At 31.0% G+C, this 21,278-nt stretch overlaps 1 protein-coding gene across 4 annotated transcripts in view; it reads right to left on the bottom strand.

The window, feature by feature from the left end:
* LOC129612405 (uncharacterized) overlaps window positions 1-21,069 on the bottom strand; it is a 36,207-nt gene extending 15,138 nt beyond the window's left edge. Inside the window, exons 1-2 of one of the 4 annotated variants that reach the window (XM_055525974.1) lie at window positions 20,812-21,069; window positions 20,117-20,255 (exon numbers count right to left, since the gene is read on the bottom strand). The gene's annotated coding sequence lies outside the window, so the exon portion shown is untranslated. Of the gene's footprint in view, window positions 1-15,477; window positions 15,612-19,658; window positions 19,805-20,116; window positions 20,269-20,811 lie in introns of those variants that run through there. The other 3 variants (XM_055525973.1, XM_055525975.1, XM_055525976.1) reach the window with 3 other exon arrangements.
* Between the last annotated feature and the right edge of the window lie 209 nt (window positions 21,070-21,278).

Consider the following 21,278-nt stretch of genomic DNA (forward strand, 5'->3'; position numbering starts at 1 on the left):
GAGCCCAGCACTAGATATGCCGCGGCCGCCAATCTTATGAAGGTGGCAGTTTTGTCGAGGGATTACCCCTCCATAATGCTGACCCAGCAGTAAACGACCCAGCTGGAGGAGGTAATAATCGACGAGGTAGTCAAGGGCTGGGATAGCATCATCCAATTTGAAGGAAGACACTTAAAGCCCGGGATGGTACTCGTCGATTGTGCAGATGAGAGGACAGCGGAATGGCTGATCAAGCGGGTGCCAGTTCTGGGCACATGGAGTTTACCAGAATTGGTAGCGAGGAAAGGAGATGACATCTTCAAGCCTTGCGTAATCAAAGTCTTCGTCCCCAGGAGCAGGGACCAAGAATGTCAAAAAACGCTGGCCATTCCAGGCCCAGAACGGGGGAATTCATATCCGGGTGTGAAAGCTGTTGGGGCAGCGGGAGGACGGTAAAAGAAAGGTTTTCCGAATAGAGGCCGACAACTCTTCCGCGGAAGCCATCAGGCGGGGTTGTCACATTCTGCGGCATCGGTTCAGGAAAATGCCTGTACACGCGCTCAGAATGGGGTAGCCCGAAAAAACGTATTCGATGGAATACGTTTTTTCGGTAAGCCGTTTAGAATCTCCGCGAGCCGCAAGATGTCCAAAAAGGAGTCGACGGGCGAGGGAGGTCCTTCTGAAGGTTATGAATCCCCAGAGGAGGGGCGGTCCCCTTATTAACGACGGAGAATATGGTGGAAGACCTCTTTTGTCCGAGGGAACCGTTCCCAGAAGATAACGTCCCAACTCTCAAAATGACAGACAAATGCACCAAGGTCGCCCAGGTGAACGTTACCCACGCCACGCCAGAGCGGCTGTTCTAACAAGGATGTTCACCAAGGAGCGTCTGGGTATAGCCATTATACAGGAACGCTGGGTATACAGAGGGCAAATCAAAGGACTGTCAATTAGAGATTCACAGGCAGTAGAGATTTACAGGCAGTAAACCGACCCTGGACCTGCCTTGTAATTAGAAAAATGGAGAAGGAAGAGTAAAGGGTTCTTCTCCTGGAGGCGCATTTCCGCGGCAGCATTCCGTATGTCAGATCCGTGGCGTGGGAACGCGGGGCACCACGTCCTGAGGACTGGCAGAGGGCTGCATGCATAATTACAGAGGAAAGGTGGGCTGTTGGTACTTTTTAGCCCTTCAAGGCGCCGGGAGTGGATGGGATTTCACCAGCACTTCTGCAAAGGGGGCAGGAGCCAATTATGCCTTTCATAATAAGAATATTTAGGAGTAGCTTTGCTCTCGGATACATTCTCGAGTCCTGGAAGGTGGATAGGGTTGTCTTTATTCATGGAGCAGTGGCATGGGTAAAAGGGGTGCTCTTAGTACAACTAGAAAGAGGCTTTAACGATTGCAGACACTCGCATGCGTCTGCATCACATGGGCTATGAGGACTAGTCCAACTGCGGCAATGGAGGTAATTTTGGGACTAACCCCTTCGCGCCTCGTTGTTGAGATGGCAGTGAAGGCTGCCTTTTTCATGTTGGGAAGAAATGTAGTTGGAATTGTTGGAGCGAGGGATCGAGATTGTCTTGTTGGGGACGTATCCTATCGATACCTAGAGGCGACATGGTAAGGAGGTACACCTTCGAGAAAAATTTTGTCTCGTTGCTTAGTAAAAGGAGGGACTTAAAGCGTGACTTTTCGGGTCGCCCAGTGGGAACACACGTTATCTGATGGTACGCCGATGGGTCAAAAACCAGTATGGAGCCAGATGCGGGAGTGTTTGGGGCAAGAACCAAATTCTCCGAACTTATGGGAACTTTTCCGAGCGTGTTTCCAGCCGAGGTGGAAAGGGGTATCGGAGACAGGAGATAATGATTATGTCAGATAGCCGGGCTGCAATCTGAGCGCTGAACCCGGTTTCACAATGTGTTGGGTGTCGGGCCATGTGGACGTGGAAGGAAATGAGGCCGATAATGTGCTGGGAAGCAGGGAGGCAAACAAACCTCTTCTTGGACCGGAGTCCTAAATTTTTTGCCTCACTGTTATGGCATAAAGAAAACATGGTGCAAAAGTCGACGTATTACACGTAGACTAGCAGTAAAAAAATATTTTCCTATCAAAATTGAAAAACAGCTAAGATCCAATTTTTAAAATCCCCTAAAATAGTTTACCGTCAAACAAATGTTTTTAGCTAAAAAATTTAGTATATTCGCGATGACATTTACCTGTCATCATTAGCAATATTTTTGCCAAGAGTAAAAATTTTTGTAAGAAAAGATTAAAATAAAAAGAACTCATTAATTAAAGTTAATAGATTAAAATAATTATTGATAAGTAAATATTTAAAAGAGGGATTCGAATATAAAAATGAAGTCCTTCGTTAAGAACTGTAGAGATTACAAAAGTTTTCTTTAAAATAGATTGATATTGTACAATACGTACATATTATGAAAAGGTTTGTTTTTAAATACAGGAATCCCTCGATATACGTCGTTTTTGGTTCCGGCCAAACACGACGTATATCAAAACAACGTATATCGAAAACCCATATAGAAAAAGTATGTTTTTTTACTAGAAAAATACTGATAAATACATAGTTGTACGTTTGCATATTTATTTAAAAATTCGTACATCTAATACATCATACCTTCGTAATTAATTATACATATAATATGTTCGTTTTTATGTAATAATAAGTCTTTAAGTTCACAAAATGTAAATATGTATGTTTTTATTTAGATACATACAACATAGTAACAAATGCAACAAAACATAAAATTAAAGCATAAACAAAACGAAATTAACAAAAAAAAATATAAATATATATCTATGTACTTTGTACATACATTATGCAAAATTCCAAAATTCATCATTATGCATAAAATTTTAAACAAAATTTGTACTTTTTATCACAAAAAAAAATTAACACTAAACCATAAGCTATAATAGACATTGTATGTGTAAATATGAACAGGTAATCAATTTAGTTCTCATTCAAAAAAATTGTATTAATGTACCAAAATTGTTTATTTTTGTGCAAATGTACTAAAAATTTATTATTTCAAGAGAAATTGTACCAAAATTTTTTATTTTAAGCAAAAATGTATCAAAATTTATGAAAAAAAAAAAAAATTTCTCAACGACGTATATCAAATCTGAAACAACGTATATTAAGAACGAGGAACAAAAATCTCGCCGACGTATATCAAAACGACGTATATAGGGCCGACGTATATCGAGGGATTCCTGTACTTATTATTTAAATTTGACTTTAAAATAATAATTTTTAAATATACGTTTTCAAGTCACATGCATGGAAACTTTTCCCTTTTCAAGATTCAAAATATCATTGGTTTAAATAATCATACATAAAACATTTATGAAAGAAATTTCCAAAAACAGCATAGTTTCAGTCATACTTCTATCTTAACAATATTTCCAAATAATAATCCATTGGACAATTATGTATATATTATGTAATTTACTTAAAAAATAGTAACCATATACATACGTATATAAATGTTTGTTGATACATGTTAATATGTAATGAATACAAAAATTTTTGGCTCTCAGATTTTCGACTATGTGCATTAATTTTAGTAAATGTTTCACTATATTTAAATATCTATAAAATCGTAAGTATAATTTTTAAAAGCATTTCAGAAGATATGTTAAATAACAAACTAATAAAACAAAAATAATTTTGGCTATATCTCAGAAACTATAAAAGCTGTAATATTGATATTTCACACAAGCAAATATATTAGTAGGGCTGATGTGTTTCATGAAATTCGTTTAAATTGTAGCTGCCATACAATTTCAATAGTAGTTTGGCGATATCTTAGAAAATATTAAAAAAACGGTATTGAAATTTTGCATAAACTAATATGGTAATACGGCAATTTAAATCAGTCTGTCCCATAGTCAGTTTTGGCATATTTATTCGCACATAGGATAACAAATTCGTACGGGTATTGAAGATCAACTCTATTTTCCTCGTTATACCCGTACGAACGTATGTTCGAAGGGTATACTAAATTTGCCTTACCGTTTGTAACGCTAAGAAATAACGGTGTTAGATATAGACTCAAGTGTATGTTTTTGATCAGCGTCAAATTCTGAGTTGATTTAGCTTTGTCTGTCCGTCCGTCCGAACGATAACTCAAAAACTAATTTAGCTAAGTTCACCAAATTTTCACAAATGATTTATTGTAGTAAGTGCCAGAACCCTATTTAAATTGGACATGATCGGGGTACCGGTTCGGGTAGCTGCCATACAACTTCAAAATTTATTTGGCTATATCTCAGAAACTATAAAAGTTATGGTATTGAAATTTCACACAAATGAATATATTAGTAGGGCCGATGTGTCTCGTAAAAGTCGTTGAAATTACTTGGCTCCTTCTGGTACCTGCTATACAACTTCAAAAGTTATTTGACTATATTTCAGAAACTATTAAAGCTTTGGTATTGAAATTTCACACAAACGAATATATTAGTAGGGCCAATGTGTCACATAAAAGTCGTTGAAATTACTTGGCTCCTTCTGGTACCTGCCATACAACTTCAAAAGTTATTTGGCTATATCTCAGAAACTATAAAAGCTGTGATATTGAGATTTCACACAAGTGAATATATTAGTAGGGCCGATGTGTCTCGTAAAAGTCGTTGAAATTACTTGGCTCCTTCTGGTACCTGCCATACAACTTCAAAAGTTATTTGACTATATTTCAGAAACTATTAAAGCTATGGTATTGAAATTTCACACAAATGAATATATTAGTAGGGCCAATGTGTCTCATAAAAGTCGTTGAAATTACTTGGCTCCTTCTTGTACCTGCCATACAACTTCAAAAGTTATTTGACTATATCTCAGAAACTATAAAAGCTGTGATATTGAGATTTCACACAAGTGAATATATTAGTAGGGCCGATGTGCTTGATAAAATTCGCTAAAATTTCTTGGCTCTTTCTGGTAGGTGCCATACAACATCAATAGTAGTTTGGCACAACCAGTATTTTGAATAACACATAGTACTGAAATTTTGCATAAATTAATATGGTAATACGGCAACTTAAAGTCATAGTCTGCCCCATAGTTAGTTATGGCACATTAGTTATTCGCGCATAGGATAACAAATTCGTACGGGTATCACAGAGTTGACAAGGTCAACTCTATTTTTTTTCTCGTTTTTATTTAAAATCAATTTCTTCATATGTATTTATTTATGTAAATTTTAAACAATACTGCAGGTAAATTATTTTGTTCTTAAATTTTTATTTTATTTTTGGTTTTTATTTTTATGCTTTTGGTTTTTGTAGTTAGATTTTTGTAATTCTTTATATCCATAATTTTTTACGAAATGTGAATTCTTTTTTATGTGTACATAAATTTTTAATATTTTTCTAAGATTTTATAATACATTTTCTATCTCGTTGTTTTAATAGCAAGTGAGAAAAAAAAGTAACTTTCATATATTTATATAACGTAATTTTCGAGTGAGAGGATTTATTCGGCATTGCGTATCTCGTATTTTTTGAGAAGAAATAACAAAATAAATTCATACTCATTATAAAACAGGTGAATTTCCGAAATTATTTTCACTCAATTAAATTTAATAATATTTTCATTCAGAATTATTTAAAATTCTTAAAATAAATGCAAAAAAGCGGAAAAACTACAAGCACAACCTCCGTCTTCAACATTATGGTATTGAAGCATTTCTATTTTATTTCATTATTTTTTAGTGAAGAACTTTTTTTTCATAAGGTAAGATAACTCAAGATATGGGAAGAAACTGTAGTGTCAAATTGAAAATTTAATTAATGTAAAAATTATTATTAAATATTGATATAAATACACTGTAAATAAAAAATATAAAGAGGGAATTAGAAAATAATATTTAAAATACAACTGAATATTATTTTATATACCATTAGTAAATAGTATCTTCGCAAACGACTCAAAAATTCCGATTGTTAAATGACAGGTACTTACGTCATACATACCCAGGCCAGGTCATCTTTTAAATAGATTACTCTGGTTTACTTGTTAATAAAATATGAAAGAGAAAAACAAATAAATTTTGCAAGCACAGAATATAATATGTTTGAACTAGTTTAAAATGTACAAAAAACAAATTGTTTGAAAGTAGGTATCTACATATTTGTTTTTAATAACTTAAAAACTAATTTGATTTGGCAGCTCTGATTGCATATATAAACAACATATGAATGTACCCTATAACTTATCTGTCTAAATTTTTTTGCACTTTCTATCATGACATATAAAACGCAATATACAAAATGCTGCTGAATATTTTGGATTAAAATAGGCATGGGAAAAAAATTAAATGGTAAGATATTGAGTGTGTCTTTTGCTATATCTTTGTAATTTTGAACGTCACGTGAATGGTAAATAAAGAAAACAAGAACTATAACTGAATAGAAAATTGAACAGGGGGTAATTAAAGCTACAGCAAACGATTGTGAACATCAGAAAAATTTCAAACGTGACTAATCGATCAGCACAGAACATTTACGTGAAAGGAAAAATTTTAGTAAGAATTTAAAACTATAATATTTCCATTTTATAGGAGTAAATAGAAATCACCTACAAAAGCCGAATTGAAAACATACAACACGACATGTTTACTCACATATAGTAAAAATTAAGATCCATTAAAACTGCTTTTTGGAATTATACGGGCCAAGACGCAGATTTTAAAATGAATACTGATGAAGTTATATTTCTAAGTAATAATGAAGAGATTGAAATCGATGATAGTGAAAATGTTTTAACAAATAGGAATTTATCAGATTTGACAGAGTAGTACTAAATTTGAAGTATTTCTAAGAGGTCATCATCATAAATAGTGTGCCTCCTCGATACATTTAACATTTTTATATTTTTGATTAAATTTAAATGTCAATTGCAGCAGGTGCCAATCTAAAATATAATAAAAGGATGGTCTGATAAATTTTTTAACAGGGTTTTTGGAATTATGAGATTTTGACCTTTTTTTGAAGATAAAAACATTATTTGGAATTGCCTGTTCCTTTTAGAATGAAAACAAAAGCCAAAAATTTAATTTTTAGTAAAATAATTTTTCGAAAAAAATATGCTTATTTATTCCAATTCGAAAGTAAAATATTCCTTTACTGTTTTATTCTTTTATAGTAGAATAAAACATTCCACTTTGGCAACTCTGATGGCTGTCTAGAACATAATCAAATATTCGCAAACTCTAATTCCCCTTTGTTAAGACTTTACTGTAATAAGCTAAACAACCTGCTGACGCTAACAAATGATGTAAATTTAAATTCAAACATAAAAAAAATTTACTGTAATATATGCCTTAAACTATAAATAACCGAACTATTTGTATATATTGTACATTAACTTTATTAATAATTATTGTACTTTTAATGCATGCGTTCATGTATTTCTGTTTAACACCATACATAATTTGAAAATTAAATAAAAAATACAATTTTAGAAAATTTTAGCTTTATCTATTACTTTTTAAAAAAAAAGGTTAACACAAAGTTTTGTAAAAAATTCATATTTTCCTATTAAAAATAATAATTATAACATAGCCTAAAAAAATGTTCACCATATACATGACGTAGATGCGCAGAAAACACAAAAATTTAAACGGTAAGTAGTATACTTTCTTATTCTTTTACTTTTACCATAATAACAGGCTTTAAAATAAATTTGAAAAAGGAAATATACGTTGAAGAAAATTGATCGATAATATTAACAATTGAAGAGGTAAGTGGACAAAGGGGTTAACTAACATTTTGACGAAAATCGAGCTTTTCGGATAGAACATCATTAAATTTCATATATTTTCAACTGTGGTTACTCTTATAGGTAGAAACTTAATGGAAAACGAGATTGATAGTGCACATAGGAGATAAGTAATAAGAAAATTAATAGTTTTACAATTTGTTAATGAAAAAATGTGTCACAATGCAAATATAAGTTAACCCCTTTGTCCACTTACCATTTCAGTTATTAAATAGGAGAAGAGTTTTCTCTAAGAATTCTGGAATACAGCAGTTACGAAAGTACGAATATTCTAATAAATTAATTTTGTATACATAAATATAAATTTAACAAAATTTGGTCTGTCTGTCGGTCTGTATATTTGCTTGCGTGTATCACAAGTTTGTTTTAACCAATTTTGATGAAATTTTCTATATGAGTTTATTTCGCCTATGTCACAATCAACTTTTGGCATATGCCAGACTCCGGGTCCTCTTTATGGCCGATTTTTTATTTTTAGTCATTGTTAAGAAAATATTCAAAACATTTTTGCTAAAGTTGAAATCTAATATTTAAGTAAAGGGTGTTAAAACAATGAACTTATAAATTTTTTGAGAATTTTTGAGAATATTTTCTTATTGAACAAAACTTTTATGTAGCACTTTTCCAAAAAATTTTTGCAAGAAGTGCTTATTAATTTCACTTTGTCCGTCCGTCCGTGATAACAAAACTTCTACACCCTTGAATATAGAAAGCTGAAATTTAATATGTACATAGATCTTTACTAGAAACTTATTTCCGTTGAACAAAATTTTTACCTATCTCGCCCCCTCTAGAAGTTATACCCCCCTAAAACCATAAAAATGCCATTTTTAACTATTTTGGAAACGCAGAAAGGCAGTGGCTTACAACCCCCGGCGCGGTATACTATAGTTAAACTTTAAAAAAAAACAAAATGGCCGTTAAAATTTACCGCTATCTAATATACCTTTTTTTTCAAATTTGTTATCTCGTTTTTCTTTTAGATACTAGGTTGTGGGATCTAAATTTTACCAGCTTTTAGATACTAAGAAATAGTTAATTTCGTTAGAAGAAAATTTTTTTCCATCTCCACCCGGTCTCAAGTTATCGCCTCTTGAAATTTGTAAAATTTGAATTTTAACGCCTTATATTTCCGAAACCACAAAATTAACCCGTTTTTAAATTAATTTTTGCTTTATTTCAAAGACTGCATAAATCGTTCATCCTAAATGTATGGAATCCTAGAAAGAGTTTCGTATATGAATGAAAATAATTTTATTAATGTGGTAGGTAATACATAGACTGTATTTTAAAGCAGTATTTTCACTTGTTGAAGGGAAAGTGCTATACAATACAAACCATTGGTTTGACTCAACTTTATTTATTTTTTTTTTAAATTGTTAATATATAAATACACGGTTTTCGATAAAAACTCAAGGAGAGAGGGAGTGTTAATATGTGGAATAGTAATGTTTTGAATTCACGTATGGAATTCATGAAAGAGTACTCATATTAAATATTCTCACAGTAAAGAGTAGATGCACTTTTGCAAACGAAAATGAAGTAGGCGAGTTTCGAATTACTGTACAAATTTTGAATTATTATGAGTTTTGAATTAATATGTACTTTTGCAAATACCATGCTTTTTACATTAAAATTTGAAGGGTTTGCAATAACATTACAGTTTTCATACAGAAAGGGAAATAAATAGAATGTAATGAGCTTTTAAAATCAACACTCATCCCAATTTTTTTGGGAAATGAGATAAACACATTTATATATTGCAAGATTTTTTCAGCTCAGGAACTTTTTTCTGTATATACTCATAGCAAACGAAAATACAAAATCAAAAAATAAGCAAAAAACAAAAAAGCAAAAGATTGAAAAATATAACTTTTAAATAGCTCCAGTATTATCATTTGTAGCTACTTTCAACAAATCAAGAGCAAAAAAAAACGAAATACAAGAGAACGAAAACAATATTGCCAATTAAAATATTTGCATAAAAGATCTGCAAGTATGTGTGCAAGTTACGAATTTTAAATTCAGATTTAAAAAAAAAAAAATTTGTGTTTAAAATTTCAGAAACATTTGTAACACGGTTTTTATTTTACAATGTAATTTAATTTTTATGACACAAAATAACTTTTATAGTTTTTATGTTCAAATTAATTACATTAAAATTCTGAGTTATCAATTATAATAAAGTTATAAGACTAAATTCTAAATAAAAATTTTACTTAATTTATAATACATAATAAGTTATATTTGCTTACTTAGCAAACTGAAAATCATATGATTTTCCTAAACTAAAAATTCTCACGAAGGAATGCAGAAATGTCAGCAGTTTTTTGTGCGAATATATTTTAGCGTTGAGAACTTCACGATCAAATATGTTCGATAGAATTATGTTTAAGTCTTTTAATATTATCTCGGTTATTTGATCCATCTTTAACTTTTAATATCAAATGTACAATTTCCAAAATTTGAAAAAATAAACGCAAAAATCAACTCAATATGCATATCAAAAAAAAATTGTCCCATTTTTTTTCTTGCAGTTTAGCATTTATGAACAAAACAAATTAAGAGTTTAGAAAGATTTTCTTTCCTCCTACGTTTCTTTCTTTTTCGTGCAATAGAATTTAAATGGGAAGCTTTTTAAAAAATGTGTATAATATCCTGAGATTTTTTAAAATATTAAACTCTTTTTTACTTAAAAAAAAAAGAAAAAAATAATAAAAAATATGACACGATCAGTGGCATTTAAAGAAAAAACCAACAACGAAGCCAAAAATTCGTAATATTTCGTAAAAAAAATTGAGCATTGGGACTTGTTAGATATAAAGACATTAGCTAAACAAATGACCTTGTATAAAAGCATATAGTGTTCGTATAAAAGTATATAGTACAAGTGTATATGTATTTAGCATTTACAAGTGTATGTAGCAATATGCCACAATACACTATGCCACAAAATATCTTATATGATCAGCTCTTAGTAGAACTTTGCTTTGTGCCACTCGAATTCCCTGCAAAGTACATTAGTTAGACTCAGTAACAACCAGAACTCAAATATCAAATTTCAAAAAATTTCATCAATTTGTTCCGTAGATATGATCAAAAATATAAAATCGGTCTCCAGATCGATTTCCGAGCCCTGATCTTTCCAAAAGATTTATAGATTCATTGTTTTAACACCCTCAGTTGAAATATTAAATTCCAAGGAAATTAGTTGATTATTTCTCTTTACATACAAAAGTAAAATTGGCTCGAAAAATGTTCGATTCTCGATATGTGATATACCTCAAAAGTTCATTATTCCAGCCTAAATAAACTCACATACAAAATTTCATTAAAATCGGTTCAGCCGAACTTGAGATACACGTGACACGTGTACAGACCGACAGAGCGACATCTTTTCAAAGTAGTTTATTTACGCTTTCTTACCATGGAGAAGTGCGTTCCCACCGCAAACTCCATATGCAAAACTTATACATACGTACTGTATACGATGCGGTTGTTAATTGTACTTAAATAATAATATATAACCCAATTATAGTATTTATTTTATAATTATATTTATTATATTTTAATTATTAACTACACCCTTTGAGCAGTTTTCTCATGCACTTTCCGATTTTAAACGTTATAAAGCTTAAATAAAAGTCAGTTTTATATATTTTTTTTAAATCTCTTATAAGTCTGGGGCTATTTGAACAACAAATCGATTTTTTTAAGAAGGAAGCAAGTTAAAAAAAAATTGTTGCGAATATCCCGGTGAAAACTATATATAAAGCCATTGAATTTTCGCTTTCTGTGGTCTTATATACGTCATTATGTACTTGTCTTATATACTTGTCATTATGTATTGTCATTTTTGAAGTAAAATAATAAAATAAAATGTGTAAAAGATGGAAATTTGAGCTAAACACTTTAGAGACCGCAGGTGGCCACGAATTAGAAATACTAAAGGAAGAAACATCTTGAAAAAAAAATGAAGCCCAATTTTTTCTAGTTGTTGTTTTCTTTGCTCCAAGCATTGTCAAAGTCGTAACAGGAACGTATTTATTTTATTTTCTTATTTGGCCTCTACTATAATATATTTGTAATTTGTAAGAAGGATAAGTTTTTTTAAAGTAAAAACTAAAAAATATTTTAAAATATTTTTCATTTTAAATATCTGTAAAAAAAAATTAAATTTAAACAAAATTCATTATTTTTTTCTTTTCTTTGAAAAAATTTATTTTATGAATTATAAAAGTATAAATTTTTGGAATAATTAATAATTCCAATTCACTTTCTTTTCATTTCATTACTTCTAGAAGAACTCTAATTATATATAAAAAAAAGACCAAATAAAAATATTGTATGTATGCTGTATTTTATCAAACACGAACTAATTTTGCTAAGAAAAAAATCCGATTCTGGTAACATTATGTTATCGGAAGTAACTCGAATTTAAAGGAAAACAAAAACAAATGTTTTCTATGCAAAATTAAAAATTTAATAAAATCGCAAATTATGAATTAGTCAAACACAATAAATTGAATAAATATTTCTTTTAATTATTGAAATGAATAATATTCACATGTACATGTTGTAATGAAAATATTTGTTTTTATGAATGGGAAAAACAATTTAGAACTATACACCTTTTTCTTTTTCAGCAGATTTTTTTCTTTTTTTCGCTTATTATTTTATACTTTTTATAAGTTTTTATAAAACAGTATTTTTTTTAACATTTATTATTAAATATTTTATAATTTTTTATTTACAAACTGCGCTAACTTATAAACAAAGTAACAAAATCTTGTTTGTGCCCTTTTTACATAGCGGCGCATAATTTTCTAAGAAAAAAAAACCAACAACACTTGGAATTTAAAGTTAATTTCAGTTTGACAATACCCGGAGCAAAGCAAGAGACTTACCTGAAGTTTTTGGCTTCTCTTTTTTTAAGATACGATTTTTTAGGGAGTGTAAGCGAGATAGAAACAAAGATGCCTTTCAGTATTTCTAATTCGTTGGCTGGTGACATATCTTGATAATTTGCTAGTTTTGTTTGATGTATTGTACAATTTTAATATTTATTGTTTAACGTTCTATAAATAGGATGTATGCTATTATCATTACAAGGCACCTAGTCAGATTCCTACAAAAATTATATTCAGCATTATATAGCTTAATATCCTTATTGCAAATTGAAAAATTAACATTAAAATAATTAAAATATATGTTCATAAACTTCAATTTATCATTTTTTTCATACAGCTTTTAGATTTTTAACAATAGGTATGTTATGTGATGAAAACAAATTTTGCATATCGAGTTTTCCGTGGGAACGCACTTATTCATAGTAGGAAAGTGTAAAAAAACTATTTTTAGCAACTTGACGGACTGCGTGTGCACGCGTGTATCTCAAATTCGGCTAAAACGATTTTGAGAAATTTTATATGTAAGTTTATTTCGAGTATGGCACGGATTGATCAATCTTTTAGGATATATCAGGCCTCGGGAACTGCACTTTTTAGCGGGCCTGTTTTACATTTTTGATCATTATGAAGAAAATATTCAACAGATATAAAGAAAAATAATTAAACCAATTTCATTGAAATTTAATATTTGAATTCTTCGTAATAAAACAATGAACATAAAAATTTTTTGGAAAGATGAGGGATCGGAAACTGATCTGAGGGCCGATTTTACATTCTTACCATATCTACGGAACGGATTGATAGAATTTAAACTTAAAAATCCTAAAATCTTTCATAATTATGAACTTAACACATACTAGACTGCACCACTTAAAAAGTGGTGCAGTCTAGTATGTGGCGCACTAGTATTAAAAATACTAGTTGCAATTAAACCCTGGATTTCCAATTATTTGGTTCTTAAAATAAAAAAATCTAATGTGTTATCAGCACATAGCCGATCGCAATTTATTTTGTCTAGTTTAGTGAAAGTTACACAGAATATTATGAAAATGCGTTTTAAATAGCTCTTTTGTAAAAATTTACAAATAGGCTGATAATTCTTTATATATGCAAAATGTAAAATTGGCCCGCAAAAAGGTCTTTTTCTCGCAGTCAGATAGGTATATCCCAAAAGTTGATCAATTCGTATCATAGCCAAAATAAATTAATATACTTATATAAAATTTCTTCAAAATCGGGTAAGCTGATCTTGAGATACACGCGTGTACACACAGATACTCTCTTATTGTATGCAATGCGGTCGGGAAAAAGAAATATCCTATAAGTATACAAAAACTAGAAAACAACCTAATATTAAGCAAGAGATTATAAAATTTAAAGAAATCTAGTTTTCTAATGAATAAATTATTCATTGGGGAAATTCAAGAATGGAATCGAAATTAGTTAATACTATCTTAAATAAAAACGTTATATCTACCGAATATATTATGCTGAAATTGGGTGAAGATTTGTGCTCTGATCCAGTTTCTATTGCGAATCATTTTAATCAGTTTTTAATGAATTAAAGTTTCTCTTCTGTTAAATTATCCGCAGTTATTATAATGATTTATATAGAATTACTTATATAATATTTAAAATTTAGTTTGGATTATTGCAAATTAATGATTTGTAATTTTCTTAATTTTTTATTGTTAGAGTTAGTGATTTTATTTACTGGAAATTTCTCCTTTATGTTAAAATGAATTTTTGTAAAGAAAATTGTATTTTCTTAAAAGTTTTTTAATTGCATTAAATTTATGAGCGTGCTACTTAATAACTGTATTTAATATGTTTGTATAAGCAGGAACATGTCTAATTACCTGGCCGCCTGTGTGCTTCAATAAATGGCCGCCCTAAAACATATATAATTATTTTTCAGCATCATAATATCGTTACACATTTTTGTCAATTGTTGATTTTATTTTTAATTTATTTCCAAGTTTTTCATTTAATACAATTTTTAATATGAACTGATGCCTTTTCAAGGCGAAATAAATTTCTTGATGTATGTTGCCAGTCACAAAACCATGTTAATTTTATTTCTTGCATTCCAAATAATTTATAATAAAAGCAATAAATGTAAACATTTTTTAAAGAATACGCTAACAATTCACGATTAAATTTTTCACCATTTTGCATTAATCTTTTGAAATAAAGGAAAGAAAATATTTTACCTAATAAGTTCAACCGATTTGCTTGAAATTTCATATATAGGCTTCGCTCGACTGTCCACGAAACCTCCCAACTTTTGGAAGAAATCAGACATCAGCATTTGGACGGTTACTTCTGGCCAAATATACATTTTTGCGTATATAAAGAGATATAATCAACCGATTGCATTGAAATTTAATATTTAAATTTTTCGTATTAAGCTGATCTGCGGGCCGATTTTACATTTTTCACCATATCTACGGAATGAATTGATGGAATTTCTTGAAATTTGATATTTGGGTTCTGGCTGTTACCAAAACTAACTGGCGAGCATTTCAGGGAATTCGAGTAGCACAAAGCGAAATTCTACTAAGAGCCAAATTTACATTTTTCTAGGTATGTTAACTATAAGTTTACTAATGTCCTAAAAATTAAATTTTTAGAAGTATTTAACACATTTTTTTTTTTTTTGTGTCCCCGGTGGCCGAGTGGTAACGCACTCGCTTGTAGAACGACTCAACCGGGGGGCGTGGGTTCAAAGCCCACGAGGAGCGCAACTAATAATTGAATGAAAACACCTGTATTACCTGAATAAGGTAAATCAGGACAGCTGAATAAGGTGTAGGTTTTCATACTGACACAGCGTTCCCATATAGCAAAATAATAATCCAATAATAAAAATATACCTAAAATATAAGAATAACACTATTAGTAACAATATTATAATAAAGCTATACCTTAATATCCAATAATTAAATATATGAAAAAGCCACAATATAAATATAAAATATAAACAACTTTCGCGGCACGAGACAAAAACACTTAAGCCAGCATCACTGTTGACAACTTACATCAACGTTGACTTTGACAATACCAATAAACATCTTAACGTCAGGGATGGGTATAAGGCCGCGACATCTGGCGGAAAAATATGACGTCGTCACTCTACTGGGCGATAGATGAACTAACATCGAGTAGATAGCTACAGTAGGCTAATCACCTAGCTTAGCGAAAATAAGCGATTAATGAAACGGAAGCAGAGCCTCGGATAAATCAGGTAGAACACACGGTAACGAACTTAAGCATACGAAAAAGGACACGATTTGGACAATGGAATGTCAGAACACTAAGAGAACCCTCAAGACTAACTCAGGCCGAAAAAGAAATGGAAAAATACGGGATCAAGCTGCTAGGCATTAGTGAAATGAGGTGGTCAGGTATAGGTGAAATTACGACTCTGTCTGGAAATATGGTCGCATACTCGGGCAGTGGTTCTGAAGGCGGAGTAGGATTTATAATAGATAGAAGTCTACGAAAGAGTATTATGAAATGGGAGGCTATATCAGAAAGAATCATAACACTCAGAATACGCACAAAAATAAGAAACGTGACATTTGTTCAGTGCTACGCCCCCACGGAGCAAGCAGAAGATGAAAATAAAGACGCATTCTACTCCCAGCTCTCTACAACATTATGGAAAATACCACGAAAAGAAATATGTGTGATAATGGGTGACTTCAATGCTAAAGTAGGAAGCAACAAATCAAACGCTACTGGAAGGCATGGTCTGGGCACTCGCAATAACAACGGCGAAAGACTTGTACAGTTGTGTGAAGAGCATAATCTTGTAATTGGAGGTACAATATTTCCACACAAGACAATACACAAATATACATGGCTGTCCCCAGATGCTAAAACTAGAAACCAAATTGATCATATCTGCATAAGTCAGAGATGGAGACGTTCATTGATGGACTGCAGGACGCGGAGGGGGGCAGACATCAACAGTGATCATATCCTGCTCACGGCAGAAATACAAATAAAGCCCGCCGCAATCCGAACACAAAACATATCCAGAAAGAAAAATATCGAGACCCACAAACTAAAAATTACAGATATAAAGCGGGAATTTATATCGAAAATAACTGACGAAAGAGATAGAATTAATGAAGACAATATCCAGGAGATAATCAGACGGGTGGGTGAGGTCGTATTAGGCACAATACGCCCAGAAAGAAAGAAATGGATATCAGATGAAACTTGGAAAAAGATAGAAAAGCGTCGTGAGCTCCATAAACAACTTCAACAAAACAGTAGCCAGACACTGAGAACACAATATAATACTGTGGCCAAGGAAGTCAAGAAACTGGCCAGAAGGGATAAAAGAAAATTCCACAACAATATTGCCAAAGAAGCACAATCGGCAGCAGATATGAATAATATGAGACGCCTTCACAAATGTATAAACACCCTAGCTGGTGGAGGTCTAAAGAAAAACCATCCAATAAAAGACAAACAGGGCAATCTGATAACCAACACTCAAGAACAACTGATAAGATGGAGAGAATACTTCGATGAAACTAATATAGCCAATCAACAAATGATAGAAAGGGAACCAGAGGACTACAGCAATATCAGCCAGTTCAACACTAGACCACCATCTCAAAAAGAATTAAAAGACGCAATTACGAGGCTGAAAAACAACAGGGCCGAAGGTGCAGATGGAATACCGGGAGAAATACTAAAAGCAGATTCGGATATGACTGCTACACTGCTTGGACCTATAATTGAGAGGATTTGGCAAGAAGAAAAAATGCCTGAAAAATGGAAAGAAGGAATCCTTATAAAATTACCAAAGAAGGGTAACCTCCAAGAATGTAGAAACTGGCGAGGTATAACATTGTTAAACACGATATATAAAGTACTAGCCCTCACTATAATGGCAAAAATTGAACCAAAAATAGATCTGATGATGAGGGAGGAACAAGCAGGATTCCGCAAAAATAGAAGCTGCATAGATCACTCCAACACACTAAGAATCATAATAGAGCAGTCAAATGAGTGGAATAGCCCCCTATACTGCACCTTCGTCGACTTTGAGAGGGCATTCGATACTATCAAACAGGAATCCATCTGGAATGCACTATATCACAAAGGCGTCCCAACAAAAATTGTAAACGTAATTAAGGCCATGTATGATAACGCGCAGTCCAGAATACTACACGGCGGCCAGCTAAGCACACCTATTGAAATAAAATCAGGAGTCAGACAGGGATGCCCTCTCTCGCCATTCCTCTTCGTGGTGGTTCTCGACGATGTAATGCGTAGAGTTAATACAACAGCAAGGGGTATTAGATGGAACCTGACCAGCAGATTAGAAGATTTAGACTACGCCGATGATATCTGCCTCTTGGCACATACACACGCAGATATGCAAGAAAAAATTAAGGTGCTAGAAGAAGAAGCTGCCAAAATCGGACTTAAGATCAACGCCAACAAGACGAAATGCCTTAAAGTAAATACAAAATCAAATACACCTCTCCAACTACAAAGCAGTACAATAGAAGATGTGCCACAATTCAATTACTTGGGCAGTATCGTAGCAAATGATGGAGGTACAAAACAAGACATTGAACACAGATTGTCTAAGGCAAGATCAACATTTAACAGACTGTGGCATGTCTGGAGGTCACCCTACTTGGCCAGAAGCACAAAAGTCAAAATATTCAACGCCTGTGTAAAATCAACACTACTATATGGTTGTGAAACATGGCATATAGACGCAAGCTATATCAATAAAATACAAGTATACATAAATAAGTGTCTAAGAATAATATGCAAAGTATTCTGGCCCATAATTATAACAAATGAAGAACTCTGGGCGATTACAGAACAGAAACCTATATGCACAACAATAAAAGAAAGAAAATGGAGATGGTTAGGCCACACTCTGCGGAAAACAAACAACACAATATCGAAGCAAGCTCTAGAATGGAATCCGCAGGGAAAAAGAAGAGTGGGTAGACCTCGAAACACATGGCGTAGAACAATATTAAAAGAAGTTGAATCAAGCGGAAAGACATGGTCAGAAGTAAAATACCTAGCACAAAACAGAGTAAGATTTAGAGGTTATGTGGAAGCCCTATGTTCCCAACGGGAATGAAGAAAGGATAAAAAAAAAAAAAACAGACATTTTTATAATATTCTGTAACATTTCCACTTAACTAAACAATACACATTGCCATCGGTTATGTGCTGACCACATCAGATTTTTTTATATTGCGCTTCTGAAAATCTTTTCGTTTTTCTGTCAGACATTCTTATGGTTTAGAGAATAGTCAAATTTGTTGAAATTATTTTTAATGATATTGCAGATAATATTTATTTTATTAAACTTACCTTTTTATAATGTATTAAAAATAGTGTTTTCTACAATATCAAAAAATGATTAAAATCTGCTTTTCATTAAAATTTTTATATATGTAAATACATCAATTTCAGTTTTTCAAATGAAATTAAAATTTAAAAACTTAAAATTTTTTTTTTGAAAAAAAAACCTCTAAAAAATTACAGTTTGTTCAAATGAAATTGTTTTTTATATTTATGAAAAAAATTTGTAAAATTTCTCTAATTTTGGCCGCCTTTTAAAGTTTTTTAAATTGGCCACTTGCGTGTTGGGCACATAATAAGCGTTGGGTAGGCACGCATCTTTTTATAAGTTGAACAAGGAAAGTAATAAATATATAAAATAAATAAAAATAAAATAAAATATATTTAAAAGAATCAGACGTTTAGAATAGTGGTTTTCATGTATGTAATATAATTATGGGTGCGACAAGAAATGCGTTTACGTATAATATTAAGTCTACCATCACAAATTTATAGCAAAAGTGCGCAAACTTGCATACGTGCAAATTATTGTGGAAATATTAATTTCATTCTTTTCTAATTTTTGTGCATGTTTTTTATGCTAATTTTTTTTTATTACATATTTAGTATGTTTGTTAAAATTTTTGTGGCCTCCTGATATATTTCTGTGGCCCTCCTTTTTCTTTTTTTTTGTGGTCCGTTGAGAAACAGTGGTTTATACTACACATTCCTAGTGCTGTTTTTCATACATTTATGCCTTGTTTGAACCTTTAAATTAACAGTATGTATGTACAATATTGATTATTATTTCAAAATCAAGTCTAAACAGATTTTGATTTTATAATTTTTTATACATACATATGTAAAACTTTGATATTGATGATGTTGTGATTCATTATTGACTTTTTCATTTCCTGAGAAAATATTCAAACGAAAAATAAAACAGTATGTATGTACTTATGCAGAAATTTAGTTTTCATAAGAGTGCATTGTGTATGTATGTATGTATGTAGAATTTTTCAAAATGTCAGTAAAAAAACTAATTTTTCAAATTTAAAATGGCATAATTATACTTACAATCAGCAATTCCTTTTTTAATTTTAATCCAAATAGTGCAAATTTTCCAATTCATGAAATAATTCGTTGGACAATATTGAATTTATAATTATGTATATGCGATTAAGGGTTTGGTTAAAAATATTTATAGTTAATATTTCTAATAAAAGGTACTTTTGTTATAATAAATAAATTCATAAAGTTTGTCAAGTATTTAATAATTTTTAGACACATTTAAATTAATATAATATGTATAAAAATAATATTGAATAATTGAAAGATTTATCTTAAATTTTTTTTTCATAAAAAAAACTTAAATATATCAATTTAATGGTAAACATTAAATAAAACAATCTTACTTATAAGTTATTTTTAATTTTTTACTCACTAATTAGTTATTTTTTTTTTTAATATTTTTTATAAACTTTTAAATTTACTAAACCTTATTTAACTTTACTAGTTAATAACTAGTAAATTTAAATAAGGTGCACACAAAAACTTAATAAATTCTTTAAAAAAAAAATGTTCATAGAATGGAAAAAAGTATGTTGCGGACACACTATCAATCCCCTCTTGACATTTGAATAATTTCTACAAATGACTTTACACACACTAATACGTATTTTCATTAACTAAATTTATTTAAATTGATTTAAGTAAGTTCCAAATGCACAAAGCATGATATTTATGTATTTATAAAAAATTTAAATATTTACATATGTATTCAAAAGTCCTCTTATTTATTGCGATCATTCACTTTAACGTTTAATTTTCTATTTTAACATGCTCGGTCATCCGTAATTTTCTATAAATTTTTATTATTTTATATACACATGTAAGTATATTTGTGTATATTCTTTAAAATGAATCTTAATAAATGTTAAAAAAAAAAATGTCTGTCTTCCGATAGCATAATCTCTTCTCTTCACGATCTCGACAATAACTACTGTTGTGGTTGTTCTGGAAATTGGAAAGTCAATAAGTAAGAAAAAAATGTGTAAGCAAATAAGAAAAAAAAATCAAAAAGTGCAGTACACGAAAACCAAAGTATATCTATTAATAAGTAGTTCGACTCTCCGTTTACATCACAATAATGCAATCACTCACCAATGTTTGTATACAAAAAATTCCCTTAGTTAAAAGAGTTAAGCAGTATACCTTCTTATTTTAATTTTTATACACA

Source organism: Condylostylus longicornis, unplaced genomic scaffold (assembly GCF_029603195.1).
Source record: "Condylostylus longicornis isolate FDR11 unplaced genomic scaffold, ASM2960319v2 ptg000072l, whole genome shotgun sequence".
Classification (NCBI taxonomy): Eukaryota; Metazoa; Arthropoda; class Insecta; order Diptera; family Dolichopodidae; genus Condylostylus; species Condylostylus longicornis.